This window comes from Macaca mulatta, chromosome 2 (assembly GCF_049350105.2).
Source record: "Macaca mulatta isolate MMU2019108-1 chromosome 2, T2T-MMU8v2.0, whole genome shotgun sequence".
Taxonomy (NCBI): domain Eukaryota; kingdom Metazoa; phylum Chordata; class Mammalia; order Primates; family Cercopithecidae; genus Macaca; species Macaca mulatta.
In genome coordinates this window covers 63,094,060-63,107,534 of record NC_133407.1, presented here as the reverse complement: position 1 = coordinate 63,107,534, position 13,475 = coordinate 63,094,060, and the positions used below count along the sequence as shown (strand labels likewise).

General features: G+C 38.9%; 1 long non-coding RNA gene across 1 annotated transcript in view; it reads left to right on the top strand.

Moving 5' to 3' along the window:
• The window catches only part of LOC144339514 (uncharacterized), a 75,198-nt gene that overhangs the window by 2,008 nt on the left and 59,715 nt on the right, over window positions 1–13,475 (top strand). The gene's annotated exons all lie outside the window — the stretch shown is intronic.

Genomic DNA, 13,475 nt, shown 5'->3' with positions numbered 1-13,475 from the left:
ATGAGGGCAGGGGATGCCATACTAAGGAGTGTACCTTCTGTGCTGGGAGTAGTGGGGAGTCTTCCTGGGTTTTAGGCAGGGAGATGTGGCAGAATTTGCATGATGGGAGGATCCCTTCAGCCACATCGTGACGGATGGATCCAGGGGTCAGGAGTGGAGCAGAGGGAAGAGTTGACAAGGTGTGGCCAAGTCCTTATTCAGTATGGAGAACACAGGGTGATCAGGAGGGACTCTCAGAGGGCCTGTGGGCCAAGGCTTGGTAGCTCCTCAGGTGAGAGGGACAGGAAGGCCCTGAGAATGGGGAATGGAGATTGTTCTCGCTTTACAGGGATTACTGTATAAGAGGACTGAGTTTGGAGGAGATGGTGAGAAGTTCCATTTTGGATGTGCTGGGTTTGAGGTTCCTGTGGGACTTTTTAGTTCAGTTGTTCTTCCCACAGGCATTAGTCACCCTAGGCGTGGGTAACGGGAGGATGTGTTTGGTCTCTGACTTGGAGCTTCCAAAGGGCCTGACTATGCCCAGGCCCCAGGGCCTAATAATTGGAGCTGCCTTCTGGTTGGCTCATCCACTCTCAAAGCTGATGAAGCACCGCTGTGGGGAGTTTTAGGTGTGTGTAAGAGAGATGGTTGATCTCTAAGGCCCCTTCTAATGCTGCTGTCTGTGAATTCCCCCGGGGATACAGAGTAATCCATTGTCAGAAACAATTGCATTTAGCAGTTTGTGTGAAGCAAATGACAGGCACAGAGCTGTGTTGTGGCTACAGGGGTTTAGTGTGGAGTTAAATGTACTTAAAGTCAGGATGGACACAAGTGTATCACAACTGAGCTGTTTCTCCCCTGGAAGGGACATCTCCTATATAAAAGTAATTTCCATTGCTTAGATGAGCACAGGGCTCATCTGTTAAAAATGGATTCTTGGCTACCGGACACAGTTTCTAACTTATATTTTTGTGAAACAGTTTCTTGATGCGCTCCATGTACTCTAGCTAAGATAAAATGAAAACCTTCTTCTAGGAATACATGATTTTTCTGTAAGCGACAGTCTTTGCTCACAATCACCACTTTACAGTGTGTAGCATTGTCATGGAGGTCTTGGCCAACACTATAAGGAAAGAAAAGGAAATGAGAGATTTAAACTTGGAAAAGAAAAGGTAAAACTGTCACTTTTTACAGTTGATATACAAAAAGAAAAAATTAATAGACTATTAGAACTAAGAAGATAATTTAACAACATCGCACAATACACATACATACTAACTTTAAAAAAATCAACCAATTTCTGCAACAATCCGTCAGAAAATATAATAAAAACAAGATGACATGCATAGAAGCAGCCAAACTATAAAGTAACTGACTGTAGATACAGAAGCAATACAATGGCTAAGAGTATGGACTAAACTATGTTAATCCAGGTTCTGCTACTTACTTGCTGTGTGTTCTTAGGCGAGTTATTTATCTCTCTGGGCTCAGTTTACTCATCTGTTAAATGATGATAATAAAAGTACCTACAGTATAGAGTTATTATGATTATTACATGAGCTGGGATAACTACAGAATAGTGTTTGGAGAAAAATTTTAAAGTTCAGTCAAGAATATAGTGTGATTTAATTAAATAATTCTATACGCTTGGGTGGAAGGTTTCTCTATATAGAAAGCTTAAGTCTCTTATCATTAATTCACATGCTCAATGTAATTCCAATATAAGCTACAAACAAATTTTCTCAGAAACTTAATAATAAACCTACTCTAAAATACAGATGTAATAACAAAATCTATGACTAAGTTAAATAAAATTTTTGGGAGACATGGTTTTGCTGTATCACCCAGGCTGGAGTATAGTGGTGGCACAGTCACATCTCACTGTAGCCTTGACCTCCTGGGCTAAAGTGATCCTCCCACTTCAGCCTCCTGAGTAGCTTGGACCACAGGCAACACCATCATATCCAGCTAATTTTTATTTTTATATTTTGTAGAGACAGAATCTAGTTTTATTGCCTAGGCTGGTCTCAAACTCCTGGGCTCAAGTGATCCACCCACCTTGGCCTCCCAAAGTGCTGAGATTACAGGTGTGAGCCACTGTGCCTGGCCTTAAATTAAAATACTAAAGGAATAATGAAAAGGGGGACTAACCCTATCACATGTAGACATAATTTAAAGCCATAGAAATTAAAGTAGTGATATTGGCAACAGATCAGGCATATGGACCATTGAAACAGAGTAGAGAAATTATAGATAGATTTGTATATTTGGGTATTAAGTATAAGGTAATATGTATGATTCCCTGATTAATGAGGAAAACATGCAATATTTAGTAGAAAATACTCAAAGGGCTGGGCATAATGGCTCACACCTGTAATCCCAGCACTTTGGAAGGTCAAGGCAGGAGAATTGCTTGAGGTCAGTAGTTCAAGGCCAGCCTAGGCAAAAACTCCCTATAAAAATTTTTTTGAAAAAGAGAACATGTACAATGTATGATGAAAAATAAAACTGGACTCCAATCTAAAACAACAGAGGTGAATCCGTTTGGAAGTGAATTAAAGACCAAATGTGAAAAGTAAAATTGTTACAGTAGTAGAAGAAAATATAGAGGACTATCTTTGTCCTTTATATCTTAGGACACTTAGAAGTGGGAAGGACTTTTTTTAAACTTAGAAGTGGGGAGGACTTTTTTAAAACTTCTAAAGTTCCAAACCATACGGCAAAATACTGATCAATTGGATTACATAAAAATTAAGATTTCTGTTGTACCCATTTCTGCTATGCATGAACCAAATGAACAGACAGCTGACAGGTTGGGAGAAGATATTTTTCAGTGTCTAAAGCCAATCTTTTCAATGTCTAAAAACAAGGAACTCTTGTAAATCAGCAAGAAAAAGACAGAAACACTAGTGAAAAATGGGTAAAGCTCATGAATAAGCAATTTAAAGAGAAGAAACCCCAAAGACTAATGAGCATACCTGGAGGCTCAGTTATATCTGAAAATGCAAATGAAAACAAGAATGAGATATCTCTTTACATCTCTTAGACTGACAAGTGGAGAACACTGGATACTGGTAAGTGTTGGGAAAATGGGGGACTACAGGATCTATTATACCACACCATGCCAGTAGATGGACATGGCTGTTTTGAAGGGTATTCTGGCATTCCTTGGCCAGATTAAGTATATTCACACCCATGACCCAGCTGTTAACCCTGGGTGTATATCCTGTGGAGATTCTCATACAGGTCCACAAAGGAACATGTATGAGGATGTTCATGAAGTCATTGTAGTGATGGGGAACTGGAGGTAATGTAGCTGCTCATTACTGGGGGAGTGAGTGAGTGGAATGTAGGACTCCACTTCATGGAGTATTCTACAGCAGTTAGAAGTAATAGACTAGATGTACATGCTGTAACATGAATATGTATTAAAAATATAATACTGAGTAAAAACAGGAAAACAGAGTAAGATCTCTCTATATAATGTATAAGTAGACAATTAAAACCCTTTGGGGCTGGGCACAGTGGCTCACGCCTATAATCCAAGCACTTTGGGAAACCAAGGAAAGTGGATTGCTTGAACCCAGGAGTTTGAGACCAGCCTGGGCAACATAGGGAGACCCCATCTCTACAAAAAATACAAAAATTAGTCAGGCATGGTGGCAATGCCTGTAGTCCCAGCTACCAAGGAGGCTGAGGTGGGAGGATCACCTGAGCCCGGGAGGTCGAGGCTGAGTGAGCCATGATTGTGCCACTGCACTCTAACCTGGGGAACAGAGTGAGACCCTGTCTCAATTAAAAGAAAAGAAAAAGGAAAGAAAGAAAAAGAAAAAAATGGGGGGCTCAGATTTGTTTTTGGAATTCAAAATACTTGGAATTTAGAAAAAGGAAGAGGTGGCATCACATAATCAAGCACAATAGTTCTGCAGCAAAATGTAGGAATAGTTACATCGAGTGGCTAAAGAACCCCAAGTAACCCCTTGTTGCTTCAGTCAGATTTCGCTGTTAAATGAGTTAAGAGAAAACTTCTGGTGTCCAGAGCTGTGTAAGTTTAAGAATTGTGAGTAAGTAATTGTGGAACTCTATTGACTTAAATGAGAATGATATATTCAAAATAGTATACATTATACAAAGACACAAACAAAAGGATATATGTTAAAGACATTAGGATAGATCCCACTGGGGAGTGAGGGGAATGAGAATGAGGACTAGTGATAATGAAAATATATAAATACATTTAGATGTTTGTATTTGATGAGGACAAATAATGTCATGGATTAAAGGATATGGTCCACTCCATCCTCTTCATCAGAAGTCCTTTGTTCAAAAGAGAGATAGACACCCTTTGTAAGCAGATGACTCAAGGTAGTTGTTTGCAAACTTCAAATTCAGGTAGTTTTCTTTCTTTTTTTTTGAGATGGAGTCTCGCCATGTCCCCCAGGCTGGAGTGCGGTGGTGTGATCTTGGTTCACTGCAAGCTCTGCCTCCCGGGTTCATGCCATTCTCCTGCCTCAGCCTCCTGAGTGTCTGGGACTACAAGCACTTGCCACCACATCCAACTAATTTTATTGTATTTTTAGTAGAGACAGGGTTTCACCATGTTACCCAGGCTGGTCTCGATCTCCTGACCTCGTGATCCGCCCGCCTCGGCCTCCCAAAGTGCTGGGAATTCAGGTAGCTTTTATTGTTAGTTATTCCCTTCCCATTCGGTTTGAGCTATGAGTCAGTCACGCATCCTTATCACTGAGAGACAAGGGTCTTTGCAAAAACTTGACAGCGGCCGGGCGCGGTGGCTCACGCCTGTAATCCCAGCACTTTGGGAGGCCGAGGCGGGCAGATCACAAGGTCAGGAGATCGAGACCACGGTGAAACCCCGTCTCTACTAAAAATACAAAAAATTAGCTGGGCGCGTTTGTGGGCGCCTGTAGTCCCAGCTACTCGGGAGGCTGAGGCAGGAGAATGGCGTGAACCCGGGAGGCGGAGCTTGCAGTGAGCCGAGATCGCGCCACTGCACTCCAGCCTGGGCGACAGAGCGAGACTCCGTCTCAAAAAAACAAAACAAAACAAAACAAAAAAAAAAAAAAAAAAAAAACTTGACAGCATATATTAAAGGTCTATTTCTGTGGTTCTCTGTTGGAGATCTTGCTCTCCAGGGGACACTTGGCAACGTATGGAGACATTTTGAGTTGTCATAATTGGAGGAAGGGGGTTGCTACTGGCATCTAGTGGGTAGAAGAATGTTGCTAAATGCTGCTGAACATCCTACAGTACACAGAATAGCCCCTCACTCGCCATCCACCCCCCCAAACAAAGAATTTTGTGATTCAAAATATCAGTAGTGCTGGAAGAGAAACCGTGGCTGATGTGAGTAGATAGCTCAGTATGCCTGCCTTCATTGTTATTTTCCCTGACAAGTAGACAAGGTCAGAGTCATAGGCCCTGAGCAGAAGATTTGGGACTATATCTTTGGTGCCATAATTTAGGGTGGCAGCTCATCCTCAGATGAAGTGAGATCCCAAAGAGACTTGTGATCAGTTGACACTGTAAATTTGCATGTGTAGGTCAGCACTGTAAATGTGAGTTTCCTTCATAAAGTAGCAAGGTCTCTGCTGTCACTTTTCCTGCAGTTGTTGTCTGTAAATGTCTTTCAACTTGAGCATAAATCAGCTGGTGCCCACATGGCATCAATCTGGGCTCCAATTCTGAGCTTCAGTCCTGAAAGGTGGCCTGTCAGGGTAAGAAGCAGAGCTCTGTGTTCCTTGTTGAACACCAGCCGGCAGTATTACATGCTGAGGAGCCTGGTTCTGTGGAGCTCTTTCTTCTTTGCTGAAATATCTGAGCAGGAGGGGGAGAAATAGTGAGTAAGCTGAGCTAGAAAGGCTACAGCACTAAAGGAACTTTGGGCCTACAATCAAAAGACCTAAGTTCTAGCCTCTTTCTGCTACTTGGTACCTATGTAAGCCGGGGCAATCCACTGCCTTTTCTAATTTTCATATCAGCAAAATGGAGATGGTAAACTTTTGTTGTGCTAGTTTTGTCATGTAGATCAATTATACAATGAAGAGGTAAGAATTTTGTAAAGTAGTAGAATGTCATCAATATTAGATATCATTCTACAGTGAGTGATAGTGAAGTATGGTTATTAATTTTGGATTAAGACACACATACAGTTTCTTCCAAAACTACTTCTTTGCTCTCTTTGAAATATTAAGTGGCAACTTCTCAATAGCGGTGGAGGGGAGTCCTAAATATTCACAAGACAGTGTCTATAGGTGAGCTATCTATACTGTTTTTGAAAGACTTCAAAAATCTTGACAACAGGCTTCAAGAAAAAAAAAATCCAGAAAGGTGTCATTTATTACTTATTGATGCTCCGGAAGAAAGATTTTATGAATACTTTTGCAAACTTTTCTGCATCTTGGGACAGTTTAACAACTTCTCTGAATATGATACAACACCCAGGCATTGTAGTCTCGTGAATAATTAAGATCATCTGATGCCCAGACATTATAAAGAAAAAAAAAGGAGAAATTTGACTATAAAAATCAAACACTTCTGCTAGGAATATTATAGACAACTTTTAAAGAGAAATCATAACCCAGAAAAAACATTTACATGAACGTGTAACAAACCAAGACCTAATGTCAGTATGTAAATGCAAAAGTCAATAAGAAAAAGGCCAATAATTCAATTCAAAACTGTGCATAGGATATGAACAGACTGTTCAGAGAAGAAGATACACAAGTTACTTATAAACATATGAAAAATACTCAGCTGCACTGATAATTGAAGAAACGCAAATAAAAATAATAGATATAATTTTTAACCTGTAGTTTGCAAAGCTAAAAGTTTGATAGTTTGTAAAGTGTGTAAGGGTATGTGGAAATGTGTAATCTAGTGAAATCTATTTGGAGGGATAGTTGGCAATAGCTATCAAAATTAAAAATGCACATACACTTGTTCAGCAAATCTACTTCTAGTAATTTATCCTATAAAACTATTTGCATGTATGCACAAAGACTTATTTCCATTAAAAGTATCATTTTTAGTATCAAAAAACTTGAAATGCTTCAAATGTCTCATTAGCAGGAACCTGTTTAAATAAAACATGACTCATCTTTTCAAGGAACTATTATGCAACTATTAAAAAGATTGAGGCAGATTTATATATATGACAGGAAAAATCTTCATTACTTGAAAAGTCATGCAAAATCAAGGTTCAGACTAGTTATAATATGCTTCTATTTGTACAGAGAAAAAGTATATCAATGTACAGACATATGTAGATACAGGTGTAGTATAGATATAAATCTATGCTTATAAGAGTAGTGACCATTGCCTCTAAAGAAGTAGATTGAGTCTTTGAAGTAGGAGGAAAACCTGACTTTTATTGAATATGCTTTGTACTTTTTGAATTATTTACCATACAAATATATTATAGCTTCATTTATTTTTGTTTGTTTTTATTTGTATTTTAACTGCTAAGACAGCTGCTGCAGCCATTCTGACGGCTTTTAGCAGAGAATTTCCTCTATGTAGCAGCATTCTTGCAGGGTTTACCATGTGAACATCAAACATTGAGTCTGTAAGTAGATTAACTCTCTACTCTCAAGTCAGGGGCTTTGTGTCTGACTCTAGCTATCCATCCATCTTTTCATCTATCTTTTCATCCATCCATCTATTCATCCATCTATCCATCCATCCACCCACCCACCCACCCATTTGTCTTCTCACTCTGTTTTGTAAGTATTCTGCATGTGTACTATGCACATTTAAATTTAGAATACCATTTTAACTCTATTATATGTACTAATATAATTTAACTGGCTAGAATTTTTCTGCCCTGTGGCCTTGTAAAGTGGAAAGACTATGGGCTTTGCAGTTCAGGCTAAAATCAGTTTCCATCCCTTTCTAGCTGTGTGATCTTGGTCATTTCCTTAATGTTTCTAAACTTCTATAAAATAGGGAGAAATACACCTGCCTGGTGGGGTTGTTGGAAGGAGCTATTGAGATACTGTGTACACAGTGAGACAGAAGGTAGAGCACTGTAACACAAGCATCATTGCCCTGAGCAGGCTGCCAGTTTCCTTTCATGGCATTGATCTCTAAACAGTGACTAACAGGGCTTTAAATACTCCCTCAAGGGTTCATCACATGCCCTCTTTGGTGAGTATTAGTAATACTATGATGATATTTGGGCTCCTAATGTGGAAGAAAAAAGAGTATTCCTAGTCAAGGTCATCTTTTTTTTCTCTTTATGATATGAAAATTTCTCAACATGAGACTTGCAAAGCAGGCTGCTGGCACTAGCTTTTTAAACTTCCCAAACAGCCACTTTTATTGTTTTATACAGTCATTATTCATGTTTAGCTTCCAGTGTTTATCTCTTTTTTTCTTTTTCTTTTCCTTTTCTTTTTAGAGACTTTTCACTCTGTTGCCCAGGATGGAGTGCAATGGTGTGATCATAGCTCACTATAGTCTGAAACTCCTGGGCTCAAGCTATCCTCCCACCTTTAGCCTCCTGATAGCTGGGACTACAGGTGTGTGCCATCATGCGTGGATAATTTAAAAAAAAAAAATGTAGATATAGGATCTCACTATGTTGCCAAGTCTGGTCTCAAATTCCTGGGCTCAAGTGATTTTCCCACCTCAGCCTCCCAACAGTGTTTTTCACTCATTTCACTTGTATATGCTTTTCCATCAGTGATAATGTTTCTTCTGCCTCAAGAACAAATGCCTTTAGACTTTTTAAAAGCAAAAGCCTGCTGACAACAAATTCCCTCACCTTTTGTTTGTCTGAAAATATTTTTACTTTGCCTTAACTTTTGAAATATATTTTTGTTTGGCAGTTATTATCTTTCATCACTTTAAAGATGATGTCACAATGCCTTCTGGCTTCCATTGTTTCTGCTAAGAAGTTAGCTGTCAGTCTTACTGTTGCTTCTTTGAGGTAATTTGTTTGGGACGATTATCTGACTGCTTTCAGAATTTTCTTTTTGTCTGTTTTTCCCTTCTGGCAATTTACTTACTACCTTTCTATGTGTATTTTTTTTGTATTTATCCTGCTTGAGATTTGTAGCATTTATTGAATCTATAACTTGATACCTTTAACTCAGCTTTGGAAAATTCTTTGTCATTACCTCTTCAAATGTTGGACCTATTGCTCCCAACTCAATTTCACTTTCCTACCCTTCTGGAGCTCTGATTACATGTCAGACCTTTTCCTGGTTTTATGGTATTGCCTACATATTTTTTTCTTTTTAAAAATACTTGGGTGCTTCCATAGGGATATTTTCTACCAACCAATCTTCTAGGTCACTAATACTTTCTTCACCTGTGTTTAAACTATTGTCAAATTTATTTATTGAAGTTTTAATTTCAGGTATTGTATTTTACAGTTTTATAATTTTCACCTTTTTAAAAAAAACATATAGATTTCGGTTCCCTAGTGAAATTATTTGTCATCTGTTTTCTTAAACATATTAATCAGTGTTATTTTATATTCTGTATCTGACAGTTTTGGCATCTGGATAATCTGTGTGTCTGTTTCTATTGTGTTTTTTTTTTTTTTTAATCTCTTGTTCCTGTCTTTGTATGCCTGTAATTTTAAATTGAATTCTGGACATTCCATAGGAAAAACTGTAGAGGCTCTCTATGATGTTAGTTTGTCAGGCATCAGAATGAAGCAGAACACTTTAAAACAATCAGTAAAAAAGCTGATTTGAACCTGAGTTACAATGCTTATGAAGGCTGATTTATGTCTGTGTAGTGTTATTTTTAGGATGTAATTCTATTAGTTCCTGCTAGAAGCAGGAGGTGATTACCATGGTTCCTCTGCTTTGGTGGACTCTGAACTCCAATGTTTATTTACTGAGCACTATGAGACAACCTCTAGCTCTGCTTCATTTCTCAATCTCTTAGCAGTCACTTTTTGTTTTGCCTCTCTAACTCTTGGCCTGCTCTGGGTGTGCTCACAGTTCCAGTTGCAAAGTTGAGCCCTCAGAGTGATTATGACAACAAATGATATCCTCCTCCTCCTTTCAGACATAATATACTTCCCTTCATACTAGATGGGCTGTGAGGGACCTAGAGTAATAATAATAATAATAATAATAATAATAACCTGTGGCATAGGCTTTGCAATTATCATCCCCATTTTTATGGCTAAGGAAACCGAGGAACAGAGAATCTAAGTCAGTCACTGAAAGTCATATAGCTAGTAAATAGCAGTGCTGGGATTTGAATCCATGTGGTCTGAGTCTTGAAGCTATTTTCTTAACAGAAAGGTAGACCTTCAAACAAGTTTTTATTGTTGAGAAGGCTAGATGGCATCTTTCTTTCCCCTCTCCCTCCAAATCTGTAACAAACAATGACAAATATGAGAAACAAAAACAAGAGCCTTTTATACCATAGCATCCTTCAGGAACCCATGGAAGTATTCTTCATTTGTGTACCCTGCACATCTTGCATAGAACTAGGCACATGGAGATTCATAATACAATGTTTTGATTGGCCAGGCCCGGTGGCTGACACCTGTAATCCCAGCACTTTGGGAGGCTGAGGTGGGCAGATCACGAGGTCAGGAGATTGAAACCATTCTGGCTAACACGGTGAAACCCTGCCTTTACTAAAAATACAAAAAATTAGCCAAGCGTGGTGGTAGACGCCTGTAGTCCCAGCTACTTGGGAGGCTGAGGCAGGAGAATGGCTTGAACCCGGGCGGCGGAGCTTGCCGTGAGCAAAGATCGCATCACTGCACTCCAGCCTGGGCGACAGAGCGAGACTCCATCTTAAAAAAACAAAAACCAAACAACAACAAAAAAAGTTTTGATTTCCAGAGCTTAGATCTGAAGTTGTATTTTACCACTTGTCCCTGGTGCTTTTCCTGTGTTACTGCAAGAATTAAGCAAAACGTATGTGAAAATAAAATGTAGGATTGCATAGTACAGACTAAAGAGGTAGTCTGGGGCAAAGTCTAGCCTGTGCCTTGTTTGTCAAACTGTGATCCTTACTGCAGAATGAAGGAGGGGGTACCTTTTTCTTATTCAGGTTCTAGGCAACTCTAAGATAGAATTTTTCCCTAATCCATCTCACTGGACTAGTTTCCTATCCTTTCAGGCAGAAAAAATTGGCTGAGAAGACAGTCTAAGCCCAACTGTTTATTATCACATATCTCGGCTAATTTGGTGACCCGCATGGGAAATTTACAGATCTGATGACACTGAACTTAGAGTAAAGAGAAGGAAAATAGGACAGGAAAACACTGGATATATTTGTATTTCTTACGGGTGCAAATCTGTTGAATCAGTTTTCTGTTCCCAAATACTTCATTCAGTGTCAGACTGAAGCTTTTTTTATTTAGTAGATTCCCAGAGAAGAAACTCCAGATGAAAGCAGCAGCTAGGACCTCTTATAATATCCTACAATTTCATTTCCCCTGTTGTTTTCACATCATGAAATGCCCCAGTATTTAAAGACACGAAGTTACCCAATGTCAAAAAACTCCAAAGAGTTTAGAAGAACAAATTCTGAATATTTATCCCCCTGGTAGTAATATCCTTTTAGGCAATGGACACTGAACAGTTTTGAGTGGTTTCTCTCCAGAAGCTGAATACTAATGTTCCCACGCCTAATAAATATGTAGTTTATAAAAAGATTAAGCAAATGTATGCCCATAAAGCAATATAAAATAATCTACTTTGTATTTAAATAGAGCTAAACCAATTTCATGCAATTGTTTCAGGGCATCCGTCTGACAAACAGCTTTTTCCAAGTGATTCTGTTTATCTTGGGATCATCTCAACCAAAAATTGTGGGAACCACCAAACAAAAAATTGACTGAATTTACACAAAATTCCAGAAAGACTTCCAAATTAATTGGAATGGCTTTTCTTAGTTAAACTTCTCAAGGACATTTTTAAAAGGCTTATAACATAGAACTCTTTTGGGGTGCTGAGGACCAGACTGTGGCAGATGATGCCTGTGAGGTCTGCTTATGATGATTAATAATGAAACTATTTATGTGGACTTCACCTTTTTCTGAAAAAAACTTATTTTCCAGGTTGAAGCCATTTCCCCTTAAATAAATTTGTTTCTTTTGGAATAATAAGGAAATATATGCCATTGTTAAAATAATATGTAGAGGGCAGAAAACACCTTTCTGAAGAGCCTTTTGCTTCCAGTGGTAACAGGCTATTATTTTTAGAATACTGAGATCTCTTGTGTGGATAGAGTAGTTGAGTGACTTCAGCTATTAAACAGTTTTATTAAACAGGGAAACTTGGTACTTTTTCCAACTGTGTTTAGGGGATTTTGTACCCAAATATTACCCTGGCCAGGAGTGATCTGGGGAAGAGTGATATTACTGGTTACTGGTAACAGTTGCTAACATTTATTGACTATATATGTTATAATGTTATTATAGACAATTTTACATTATTGCTTTATTAAATTCTCATAGGAACCCTGTGAGCTGGATATTATTACTACCCCTGTATTATAGACAAGGAAACTGGACATTGGCAAGGTTAAATAACTTTCCTAAGATAGTAAAGCTGGGATATGAACCCAGCATATTTTTGCTGCCCTCTTAAAATATAATGGGGTGAGAGGGCTGCTTGAGGGTAAGAGAGTATAAATTAATACGACATTTTTGAAAAGCAGTTTTGGAGTACTTATCAAAATTCTGTAAAATTAGCATACATTTTCATCAACTAATTCCACTTCTAGGGCTCCAGTTTCAGGCATTAATCAGAGATTTGGACAATGATTATGTACAAGAATGTTCACTGCAACGTTATTTACAAGACTTTACAATAGAGGAAAAAAAACATACTGTTTTCCTTTTTCCTCTCACAGTCAACAGAGAACACTTCTGTGACCACATTTATGATTCCCCCCACTCCCCTGCCAAAACCAAGGGATTCTCCAACAGATGCCAACTGGGTATGCTATAATTCAATTCTGAGGCTATCTACCTGGAGACAGTGTCAGATCCTACAGGTCTAGGGCTGAGTCCAATAAGATTGCCCCCACTCCAGGTGCCAAACACAAGTCCAGGCCATCCCTACTTCAAACTGACTGGCTGCAAATTGAGGTTCCCATCACCTGCTCCTTGGGTTCCATAATTTGCTGGACCAGCTCACAGAACCCAGGGAAATGCTTTATTGTATTTACTGGTTTATTATAAAGATATGACAAAGGATACAGGTGAACAGCCAGGTGAAGGGATGGATAGGGTAAGGTTTAGTGGGGCATGGAGCTTCCATGCCCTCTCTGGTTATGCACCCTCCCAGCACCTCCACATGTACAGCTCATCAAATCTTATTGTCCAAGAGTTTTTATAGAACTTGATCTCCACTAACCCTATCTTTCCTAGAGGTTGTTGGTAGGCCTGAAAGACCAACTTTTGGAGAAGTAGGGTAGATATGGGGAAGCCTTGATTATAATGCTCAGGACTTTCATTTGTTTGATAACCAGTTGCCCTCTGCTTTTGG